General features: G+C 43.2%; 1 pseudogene; it reads right to left on the bottom strand.

Annotated features, from left to right (window-relative positions):
• Window positions 1-12,431: 12,431 nt before the first annotated feature.
• LOC143831020 (U2 spliceosomal RNA) lies at window positions 12,432-12,611 on the bottom strand (annotated as a pseudogene).
• Between the last annotated feature and the right edge of the window lie 225 nt (window positions 12,612-12,836).

A 12,836-nucleotide genomic window follows, 5' to 3' on the forward strand; every position in this document is an offset into this window, starting at 1 on the left:
ATCTGTGGAATACAATGATGTGGGCTGTAGACATGATTGCCCCTGAGTATCCTCATTCTTTCCATGTAGTCTGGAATTCCCCATGGTATACTGGGGAGCTTCAAATGATGAGCCAATTGGGCTTATGGTTAAAAAGCAAATGGAGGAAAAACTCAAACAAATGCAATTGAACACAGGTGAGATCTGATTATCATGCTTACTCTATGGGAGTGATGGCAGTGAAGCAAGCTCCCATATCCCATTGCTTCTTCACATTGCTATCTGGTAGAGCTTTTCCAGATTTCCAAGTGCTTTTATTTCAAACCAAAGAGTAAGTTGACCCAGAAACTATGTGAGCTTACTGTGATTCCAGTTACAATGCATTTTTTCAGATAAAATTGCTCTCATCTGCCATAACTTAGACACCACAGTGGGACTGGTCCAGTCTCAGAAAGTTATTGGAGAGCAGTCTGGTCTTTCAGTTGATGAGGCCTGATGAAGAAGACAAGGTGCTTATAATTGTGCAGCCCACTATGTCTAGTCACAACCCTTGTCCCTCATGTCTAACCATATCATGCTGGGTTGGATTGGTAGTTCTGACCATTTGCAGAAGACTACCTCAACAAATAAAACATACATAAAATCATTATTAAAAATGAACTGAAATCTGTTCCAGGCAGAAACAACTCCTCCTTTCAGTTCTGGCAATGCTCTAGCCACTAAAAAACAGCACAAATGAAAACAGGTTGCATCCAGAAAAGGCTTGGGCATAAGCAAATCATGTACACTCTTAATTACCCAAAGGCACTCTCCAATGACACTTTCCCCCATGCCCTTCCTTCTCTTACTTTCATGCCCTTATGGATTACTGAGAAGCAGTCTGAGTTGCGTTTACAGATTCTTGGTTCACTGCTTTGAAAAAAAAATTATGTAGAATTCTTCATAGGATACTATTTTGGAGATGCCGCTCCCCTCCTTAAGTCCCAAGGAGAAATGTAAAAGGACTATTTGGCAAATATTTTGGATTTTGGAACCCTGAAATACAGACGCAGCATGACCTTTTTCTGCTTCATGCCAACCAACCCTCAATGGGAAGACATCAGTTTGACTCTATGTCTTGGCCTAGGATTCATTACATATGATTTCATATTCTCACACAACTATATCACCAAAAGGCAATGGTTCTCTTTTTTTTTAAAGGATTCAGGGGCAACAGGCACATGACACAAGTGGGGTGGGAGTTGAAGACCTCATTAGCCAACTGGCAGAATATTCTAGGAAGAAAAAGAGTGCTTTGATCTTTTCAACTACCAGAAGCCCCCTGGCAAGTAAAGAGGGAATGGACCCTCTGAAACTGGCTGATGTGCAGCATCTTCCCCAGTCTTGGTCCATGCTGAGGCTATCCATTTGGACTGTCCCCCAGACTTATATTATTTGCCTTACACTGATTGTGTCTCTGAGTTTGAGGATATGTTGATCAAACAACCTCCTGAGGTATGATGATTAGCTCTGTTCACTATGCTATCATCCTTCTTCTCCTGCATCTTAAAAAGTACAAACATGCTCCTAACTTAACAAGGAAGGGAAAATGCAAAGGTCTGCTCAAAGGTCTGAAAGGAGATCTGGACACAAAAGGAGAACTGTTGCACACCAACTAACTCTGGATCATTGTGATGGGAGACAATAAACTTTCTGCTTCTATTTTAATTCCTTTACACTTATTTGTTTGTTTGTTTATTTAAAGCATTTCTATGTACCTTTCCACCCAAATAGGATTCCCTTGGTGGGGAATGTCAAACCGTATAACACTGCAGTAATAAAAAAAAATTAAAGTATATATACAATAATCCAATAAAGACATATCAAAGCCAACTAGGTTCAATAGAATTTATCCTGGCCTCATGACATCAATGTCAATGTTTAAAATATACAGAGGTCCCAGTCCAGTTAAATTAAGCTTTTTTAAATATAGTCAATAGGACAGTCAAGTCCTATTCATTTCTCTGAGGGCAAAACCTTCAGAAAGACCATTTATGCACTGGGAACTTCAGTGCCCCAGCTCCCTTGTGGGAGCACAAATTGGGGGTGAATGAGGTGCACAGGGCCAAATGCTCCCCCGTGTGGGCTCAGGAAGAGGTGGGGCAACCTCCCATGACTAAAACTTCAGCCTGCAGCCTGGCATGAAACCTCCAGTGTGTAAATGGTCTTACTGAAATATCCATTACTAGGTCTTCCCACCCTCTTAATGACAAACAAGCTAACTGTGGCATGAACTTTTATGAGTCAGATTCCACTTGATCAAATGAAGGATCTTCCCACTGTTTTTTTCTAATGAAATAGCAGGTGTACAGGGGCCTGATTGGGATCCATGGACAGAGAGGTTGCTTCCTCTCTACATAATTATACCAATTGGAACCAGATTCTTTAGACGTTTTAATCCTGTAAGAGGAAAAGACAGAGGCAGAAAGTGGGTGGCTGTCTTTTTACTCTTTCAGAGTCAACTACTTTGGGGAGTTAGTTTCAAATTTCAACACTATGGGTGTGGTGAAGGTTAAATTTCTTCTCCTTCCAGTGTAAGGTGGCTAGTTATTTAAGGGTTTAAAACACTGGAAAGATCCTATCATGGATCTACCAACAGCTTGTCTAGTTTGACCCTCAAGCCTAACAAACTTGAGCTGGATTGAGTCAATTAATTCCACTTTATAATTTGGAAGAGCTTTTCATTTCAGCTCTGCTCCTGAGCATCTAGATTACCAAGGCTTGTCCATGGTATCTGCAGTTGCAATCTACTTGAGTGTAATCTACTGAGAAAAACAAAAGATTACTAGTTTGGTCAAATATATTTGTATGATAACCTTCAGCATAATTTCCCATGCCAAGCAATATACAATATTCTGTATCAAAGCATGGTGCTGGAGTTTCCTTTGCATTAAATGTCGTTTTTTTGTTCATGGTGAAGTTCAGTCTAAATGATCATTTAAAGATAAATCTAAATAAATAACCAGCTAGCTTTCAGGAAAACAAATGAATTTGCATTGTTTTATATTCATCATAAATATTTCACTTAATTACTGAGGTACCTTGTTCAGAGATACAAAACAACATTATAAATTTATCAGCACTGTCCCTGCTGATTTTATAGACGTTCTGTGGAATGTTAAAGCCAGAAGTAGAAACCGGCTCAAGAGCATACCCAGAAGAATACACACCATAATCAAATGCTAATCTTGACTGACAAACTACGCTTTGCTGGGCATCTTCTCTCTAACCAAAGATTTCTCCCTTTAATCAGGTGTTACCATATTTATCGTCAAAACTCAAGATCAAATGTGAGCCTTTTTTTTTAAGACTCAAATTTGTGAAAGACTCATGAAAATGAAAAGCCCCAATCGCTGGAACTTTTTTTCATTCACAGAAGTCAATGACTCATAATTCTTAAACTGTAAGGAACAACGTCCTTCACCCACGGCCTGTGTTTCCACAGTCCTAGAGCCTGAGATGGTTTTTAAGGTACACAAAAGAGGGCCTAAACAATCAGGGTTGGGGATCTGTCCTGGGAACACCTCCTTCTTCTCCACCCCCCCCCCTTTTTTAGGAAGGGGGATAGGAAGGGGATTTTATTATTGTGCCACCATGCTGTGATATTTTTAAGTCTTTTAATGGGAGTTTTAATGGGGTTTTAAGACACTGTAACCCGCCACAAGCCATTTGGGAGTGACGGGAAATAAATCAAAATAATAATAATAATAGTAGTAGTAGTAGTAGTACTAGTAGTAGTAGTAGTAGTAGTAGTAGTAGTAGTAGTAGTAGTAGTAGTAGTAGCTCAGAATAATTTGAGACCCCTCCCAGGAGGCTGTGTTTTGGATGAAAGATAAGAAATATAGCAAAGGTTGGTTTAGTTTTGAAAAATTACAAAGAAAATACACAATACAACAAAAACATGAAAACAGTTTTTATCATGAAAATTATTAAACCTTTGAATATATTTTTCACAGTTTTTTGAAGCAGTTATTCTTGCTCGTGTTAGTAGTCAGACCCCACCTCACTTTGAAGGGATGTTTGACCACAAATACACTTTCTCAGCGTTGCCTGCACCACACTATTGAGTGGCCTGGGGCAGGTTCCTTTGGGACACAAGTTTCCCTCAATGAGAGGCTAAACTGGTGGTTGCACTCCGAACCATGGGGGAGCCACTGGCCCGCAGCAGGCCTTAGCAAGAGGAGCCGGGCCTAACCATACAATGCTCCCAGGGGCACGACAGCTGGTGGGGCCAGGGGAGGGCTCCTCCATAGAAGTTAGGTATTAAAGGCAGGGTGGCAGGAAGTGCAGATGTGATCACAGGGGTTCCAGTACTTTAGGTGAATCCTCTGCATTGGAGGACGAAAGGGACAAGGGGCAGAGGGATGGTACATACTGGCTGCAAGCCACGGTAATTACTGGTTTCCCTTTCTGGCTAGTGCAATGCTGGGAAGCCACTATGGTGTATTACTCTGAAGGGACCAGGGTAAAGGCCTCAAAAAGGCCCCCGATTTGGATTATCCCCCTTGCCCAGAAAGATACAGGAATGGGTGTTGATGTTTTTGATCCAGTGTGCCCCAGAGATGACACCCCGAAAACAGGTTCCTGGCATTCCAAGAAGGACAGGAAGGCATTTCAGGTGGAAGATTCTTTCACTAATTGGCTGTTTGGATATGTGGAGTATCTGTGCCTGGTGTCAGCTGCCTTCCTGGATAGAGGATGGCATCTGGGTCATCACCTTTCCAATGTGTTAGAGGCACAGGCCCTGTCAGGTGACATGGCAGCCATTGCCTATGACATGATCACCAGGGACAGGGCAATCAATAATAATCAGGCCAGATGGGACTTAAAGGATCATGACACCTGGGCAGAGTCTGCACTTACTTTGTTTATTCCATTGTCAATCTTGTTGAATTCAGATCAATTTGAACTCGGGTCTTCCTCTTCCCCCCCTCCCCATTGAAACAGGAAAGTCTTCTGCACGTGGTTAGGGTAGTTCAGAAGGGGGAGGGGAGCCAAACCACTTTCTTTCTTTTCTTGCAGGTGGGGGAGAAGCCAAGAAGGGAGCCTCTTTCTTTTCTTGGAGGGAGGAGGAGAGGATCGAAAAAGGCAGAGAAGGGAGAAAAAATCCAGGACCGACAGAAGTTAAGAGAAATTAGGGGCTTCTCCTTTAAGGCAAGCTTGTCACATGACCAGGTGTGGCCTATCAGAGGTTCTCTACCATGGAGCTTGCTTTCCCAAACCGGATTTGAAAAATATTGAGGGTTAAAAGTTAAAAGCACTCTAAGATATCGTACAATAAAGGTAGGGTCACTCCATAACAATCCTTCTTGCTGCAGAAGGAAAATTTAAATCGCCCCAAATCAAAACGGAAATTGCATTCTGTGTAGAGGGCAGGGATTGAATTGACCTGGGATTGGAATAAAAGCTCCGTGCACTTTACACCCTGGATAATCAAGGTAGGACCATATTGGGGAAGAAAGGAATAGTAGCCCATGAACCGAGAAGCAGGTCGGATGGTTGTGAGGTCTGCTGGGAATATAAGAAGGGCATCAGTAGAACAAATGCCATTTCAAGCACAGCTGTGATGTTTGCAGAGGGGCGCACCCCAGGCAGGAGTGCAGCAAGACGGGTGGGAAGCAACCTTCTCACAGTGACCATTCTGTCCTCCAGAAAGAGGGGGGAGGATCTGTTGGCATGGGGTCCAGTAACTAAGTAGCTGGCCCCCATTGCACCTGGGGCAGCCAGCTAGTACAAGTTAGGTGAACAAGGAGGTTCTTCTCATCAGTGTCTTTTCTGGGAAGTTTGTTCCAAGGACTTTACTCTACCTGGGAATGGACAATCCTGCAGCAAGGAACAGAGATTGGGTGGTGGTGTCGCCTGAGCAATCCAGAGCCATATACGAGTTCAAGGACAAGGGAGCACATCCTCGGGTATCAGCTGGTGTTGCTAGCTGTTGGGCACCAACAGGATGGTGGTAACATCAGGGATGGGTCCAGGAACAGCTGTACGTGGGATGATGTGGTTAGGCTGACAGGTCACTCTGGCTCTGGTGACTCAGTTAGTCATTGCAGCCCCTGTCCTCCCATGTCCTTCTTGGGGATGGGAAAATATCTTCCTGCAAGGTGGCCTGGACCTACCTGGATTGCCATTGTTGCAGCAGGGGACTCTGCATCAGGAAGGACCTGGCTTGGAAGGCAGGCTGGGACCAAGTCCCATTGGGCCAGTCATAGTTATTTTAGAGCTATTCTCGTGGAGCAGTTCTCTCAGAGCTCTCTCAGCCTCACCTACCTCACAGGGTGTCTGTTGCGGAGAGAGGAAGGGAAAGGTGTTTGTAAGCTGTTTTGGTACTCCTTGAGATAGTGAAAAGCACGGTATTAAAACCAAGCTCTTCTTCTTCTTCTTCAAGCTCAGTTGCCATAGCTATCCACAGGAGGATACTCAGATCTCCCCGCCTCACTGTGGTCAGCCTTAGGAATCGGGTGAGCTGAGGTGGTGGGTTTGTGGAGGAAGGGACAGATTCCCATCTTGCACTTCACTGTACCATACAAAATGATCCATACAATATGATCAGACCTCTTCCAAGCAGCAGAACAGCTTGTCAAAACCAGTGGGCATGAGCTGAAGCAGTGGCCTCCCTAATAAACATTTGTGCTTTGCAGTGAATATACATTATCACCAGTCCTGAATACTTAGACCTCACTAAGGAAAGATGAACTGAAAAGACTAAGGGGCTTTTCGCACGCCTTCAAAATCGCACAATGGTTGCCAATTGAAAACGCTATTGATTTGCCGTTATGCACAACGTCGTTGACAATCTGCCACACACCTGAAACCGATCCGCAAAAAGCGCTTCCTTGTAGCGCTTTCAGAGAAATCCCCAAAAGTGGATTCACCCTCCGGAAAGAGATACACTCCTGCAACCAATCTGCAACACTAGCGAAAAAGACCTGTGCGTTAACATTGTTGCGGTTTCTACAAAGTCCCTCCCCCTGGCTCTCTCCTCTGATCTTCCGGCGAAGCGATCGCCATTTTTTTTTTCTCCCAGCGAGCGGGGATAAATGCACCAGCGAGCCTCTTTCTGTTTAGAGGCTTCCCCGGCTTCAGTCCCTCCCCAGAGTCACTAAGCACAAACAACACTTTTGACACAAACAACAGAGAAGCCCGTTTGGTGATGTATTTTCCCTTTATTTTTTACACTTTTTTCGGCCGAAAATCGGGCCCGTGAGGGGGGGGATTTTTTTTTTTCACTCGGAGGGAGCGTGGCAACGATCAAACGACAGCTCAAACACACCGGGCAGCTGGATGGGTCTCTCCGTTGCAATGAATCAACACAGATTTGTTGCAATGGGTGTGTTTTTTTTAAAAAAAAACTTTCTTAAAGGGGAAGGGGCTGTTTGGGAGCATGCTAACGGCTGCCCATTGGCTGCTTGACGGCCAGGGGCGGGATGAGCTTGGCAATAGCGCTTCCTTTCTAGCGATTTTTGCCAAGACCGGAAGCCTGTGGGAAACGCTACAAAACGCAACTGGATTCCACTACAAAGGCAGGTATGCATAACGACGAATTCCACTATTTTAAATGGCGATTTTTCATTCAGCAACCAATTTGCTACAAAGATCCCGGTGCGGAAAGCCCCTAACTATACTCTGGACGGCAGACAATTCATGGACACAGATGTGTACAAAGAGGTCTTAGACAGGATCTTTCAAAGTCCACTCACCATCCCTCTGCTCAACATAAAAATGAGAAGGCTGTTGAGCCATGTAAACAGATGTTTCACCTATCACCATGTACACTTGAGCTGGTATGAATGGCTGAGAAATCTGCCTAAAACAGTCTGAAGAACCATCTTTGAACAGGAAAAGAACATGAGGATAGCTAATAAGAATGTCTTTAAATTAAGAAAACCAGTGATCTGGCAGTTGAAAAGAACGTGTTTAACATGGTAGCTAGCAAAGCAAGATTGGAATCTAGAAGTTGTGGCAGAGTTTAAATACGCAACGGTGTTCAGCACTGGCTGCTTAAGGAATAAATAGCTTCATTGAGAACTGAAATAACTTTGCAAACAGAGAATTCAAGCAGAATTCAATGCACTAACAGTGCATTATCTAGAGGCAGACAGGGAGGAAGTGTGCACAAACGAGCAAGAAGTCTCCAAATGAGCCAAGCAGGACACAAGAGAAGATTATTCTGAAATACCAGGAAGTTCCTAATCAAAATATGCTAACTACACATCTCCTCCGATGCCTCCTATAGAATATTCTTCCTATATGCTGTTGAATCATGCACACTACAAATCTTGCATATTCCATATTCCAACAAGAAGCACACTGAAGGTTAACACAACTTTCCAGGGTATAAGCTTTATTGAACCCAAGCTTATGTAAGCATCTTCTAATGCTTTTCTATAGCCTTAGCCTCCCATATCTCATACTTTCTATCAGCAAATCAGTCTAGGTGTTCAAAGTGTGGCTCTCCAGATGTCCCTGGACTACAATTCCCATGAGCCCTGCTGACATATGGAGAGCCACACTTTGGCCACGCCTGGCTAGAGTAAAACACATTCAAAGAAGGATGGGTGAATTCCCAAAGTGAAATCATTCTGATCCCTTTTTTGTATAAGGTCACAGTGTCCCATCCATACTCACAGTCTCCAGGTCTGAACACCAAGTCCTTCCCTTGCTTTGCTATTTATCAAGAGTTAAAGCCTGCAGTAAAAGAGAGTTGCAAAATTTATATTGCACAGAAGCACCTGATTTTCTTACCTTGTCTTAAACCCATGAATTATCTTCATCTCATCCACCAAAACACTTTGTAAAAATCAAAGATGTCATAAAAGCAGTTTGTGGTTTGGAATGGGGGCACAGGATGGTTCTTAAATGGAAGCTAAAAACCTTTGACTGTAGATCGGTGCCTTTGGAATGCAGCCATTTTCCGTTCAATAGTCAACAGTATAAAGCACAAGCAATTAGCTTGCTCAATAAACATGCTGCAAACCAACCATAAGTTTAATTTTAGCGTGATGTGATTGATATCATTTGCATATTGTTTCAATAGTTTTCCACAAATATAAAAACGGAATCTTCATCCACCTCAGATCTGAAATAGATATAAAAATAATGACATATGGATAGTTTTATGAAGTTGTTTTTTTTCCTGAATATAACCTATAGTCACTTTATATTTCAGTGAGTTTGCCCCTTCGATTAGTGACAATGGGACTACCCTTATTGTTATGTCTAAAATGGTCCTCATGGACCGATTATGCACCGTAGCAGCTATGCCGGGCCACTGCCAGTTCCTAGCGGTGGGACAGCACGCCCCGCTGCTTCCTGAGTACACACAGGGGATGAAATCCCCCAGCACACATGGACTGCCCCAGAGTCATACGTGTGCATGTACAACTCCAGGGCAGGAAAGGTCCATCACGCTTCATGATGTCAGCAGTGGCAGGGGGGCGGGGGACATGCGGATCCCACCGCAGGATAATGGGATAGTGGCTTGCCACTATCCCACCATAGGGGGGTATAGACATGCCCCGTTCATGTCTGCAGCATTGTGAAGCTGAACAGGGTGTTTTGGGTCCCTGCAAGTACACTGTAGGTGTGAACGAGGAGCCGGACCTCAAAAGCCTTGCGCTTTCCTCTCACACAGGTCTGCTCCAGTTGGGCCTCTGCTGGCTGCTGTGGCAAGACAGGAAACATGGAAGATATGTTCCTTGCTGCGGGCCATCTGAGGCCCTGATTCGGGCCAGGGATGGCAGGGGGCTGGGATGGCAGCAATGTCATTGGTACACGTGGATTGGCCCCACTGCCCTGTTGCCACCAGCCGGCCTTTCTGCCCTGTGCATAGTTGGTCATGGAGAGTCAGAAGCTTAAAGTGAAACCCCTGGGAGGTGTCATCAGAATCCTATTCAGGACCACTTAATGGGGTTTACTCCAACCAATGTGTTCTAAGATTGTCCTGTTAATGTTGCTTTAATGTCTGTGGGTGGTTATGATTTGGGCTGCACCTGCAGGTGAAGAAACTCAAGTTCTTTAAATATCAGTTTTGTAGTGTGGGTGAGCAGGGAAAAGGCCAGAAAGAAAAGGTACTGGGTGTTTCTGCCAAGCTGCTGAATAATTATTATTTGCTTCCCATATGATATGCTTGCTTATACAAAAGAACTATTAAAAAAATAACATAAATCTTAAGGAGAGACACCTGGAGCTTCCCACTTTTCAGAAATCTTAAGGAGAGACACCTGGAGCTTCCCACTTTTCAGAAAAGAAACATTATTATATTTTGTTTTTGTAAACAAACCACAAAAGCTGGCTTCAAAATAAGCGGAAAAGGAGCTTTCATTTTGGCATCCCACTGAAAGAACTCAACTTTAATGGGTGTCTGGTTGCAGCCAATATTTTCATGTGTGCACAAATACACACACACACACACAAAACTTTCTAACACATTTGGGGGTAAAAACTTAAGTCAATCTGTAAAAAATTTATGATAGCTCTTATAAGGTTCTGAAATCAGGGATGGTCATTATATTTTATGGGGCTGAGATATGCTGGAATGAAAGATGACCCTCTAAACGAGGAATATAATGGAGGACAGCTGGCAAGACCTGATTGGAGAAGCTGGAGCATTTTGGCATTTGCAAGAGGAACAACAGGAGTGAAAAGTGTTGTTTTCAGTGTAGGACTAGAAACCACGAAGAGAGCCAATGTCCTTTGAGTTATGTGCATGAACAAAAAGGAGAGAGAGAGAGAGAGAGAGAGAGAGAGAGACTAGACAAGGTACTAAGAATGTTCATTCAAAGGATTAAATTGTCATAGCAGCAGAAATAATACGGATTACATAGTGTGTTTTGAAATTGCCAAGATCACAGGGAGTTGGGAACTGGTTTCTGCCTATCATTTCTAGGTCGTATTTTCAGAGTTGATGCAGCATGCAGACTGTCTGCCTTCTCTTCCCAACCCTCATCTCTCAGTGTTCTGCTGAAAGGTAGCATAGGATTCAGGATCTGTTATTAGTTATTTCAGTGTGGAATGTCTGGCTTTTTATGATTATCCTAATTGGTGACAGTACTCCCCACTTGAACATCCTTAATCTGGCACCGATGTTTTCTCATCTCTTACCCAGTTACATCCTGAAGTCTAATCCTGTCCAAAAACTGTGCATATTGCTTTCTTTTCTGCAAAGTTGCACCTCCCAGCCACCATTCCTGCCCTCATTCAGCCCTTGCATGCTTGAAATACAGAGACTGTCGGCTTTTGCTTTTTGTAATTTTTTCAGTCAATGACACATAGGAATAAATTAATAGTAAATGATGTTACATTAGATTGAAGTTCAATATGGCTAATTCGAGGCTTTGTCATTTTACAAATTTGTTCCATATTACAAACACAGCAATGGAGCAGATTCAAGCAAACAGTCCTAGCCATAGACAGATATCTGTTTATCTGTACAGAGAACAGTCATGACCTGGATGGCCCAGACTACTTCAATCTGGTCGGATTTCGGAAGCTAACTAGGTAGTCAGCCCTGGCTAGTACTTGGATGAGACACACCATGAGCGATTGGGATGTGAATGTCCTGCACAGTGCAGGGGGTTGATGAGGTCCTTTCCAACTCTATTATTCTATGATTCTATGATTCTATGATTCTATGATTCTATGATTCTATGATTCTATGATTCTATGATTCTATGATTCTATGATTCTATGATTCTATGATTCTATGGCCAAGGAAGTCCAGTTTTGCGACACAGAGGCAGGCAATGGCAACCCACCTCTATTCACCTCTGACCTCGAAAAGCCTATTGAGTTGTCATAGGTTGGCTGTGACTTGCTGGGCACAGTCTACCACCAATGAAAGAATCAGATAATCATAGTAGTTGGCCAACTGCAACCTTAAGTCACACATCTTTGGGAGCACTTGGAAATAGCCAGGACCATAATGTCTGAACCAGATCGGTACATTCACTGCATAGTGAATTTTTTAGGGCAGCATTCTTGGGTTAGTGAAAGGGGAATGCATCTTTCTAGTGCTCTACTGCAAGTGCCCCCGTCGTTGCTACTAGCAACTTTTTTAGACATGTGTGTTCATCTATTGCTAACTGCAACATCAAGTGATTACTTGCATGTCTTGTACTAAGGTATGCAGCTGGCTAAATGGATTCTAAAGGTAAAGGTAAAGGTATCCCCTGTACAAGCACCGAGTCATGTCTGACCCTTGGGGTGACGCCCTCTAGCATTTTCTAAAATTCTAAAATGGCCATATATAAATATATCACATGATGTCAGCTCGGCCACAGAACTTTTCAAGGTCTATGTAGTTCACACCATCAGGGAGTGACGAGACCATGAAGGGCATATGTGGCTGCATCAGCACTGAGTCATACTTCAGGCAAACACTAGTCATCCTGCCATAATCCTCATTGAGCTGGAAAACATGTCTCTTGGTTGTACCTCTTGATACTACAGAAGGAGACTAGGATTATGCAGTGTTCTTCCATAAAACTTTTTAAAAAATCATTTCATATAGAAAACGAGAGGGCATTTTGCTCATGAAATAATATTCAATCATACTACTACACTTGATCTTAGCCAAAAGGCCGAGAAGCGATTCAATCATACAATCCCGCCTCCAGTGTGAAATAAATAGTATGTCCCGCCTCATTTTATTACCTCACTTTAGCTCATTTTTATTACCTCACCTTGTTTTATTACCTCACCTGGGATTAACACAGACATTCCTTCCCTGTCCAGTCTGAAGACATTCGAGTCCAGTACTGATTTTGACAAAACTGATAATATGCCATTGAGTAGGAAACAATGCTGAAGATCTCAGT

The sequence above is a fragment of the Paroedura picta genome, chromosome 2 (assembly GCF_049243985.1).
Source record: "Paroedura picta isolate Pp20150507F chromosome 2, Ppicta_v3.0, whole genome shotgun sequence".
Lineage (NCBI taxonomy): Eukaryota > Metazoa > Chordata > Lepidosauria > Squamata > Gekkonidae > Paroedura > Paroedura picta.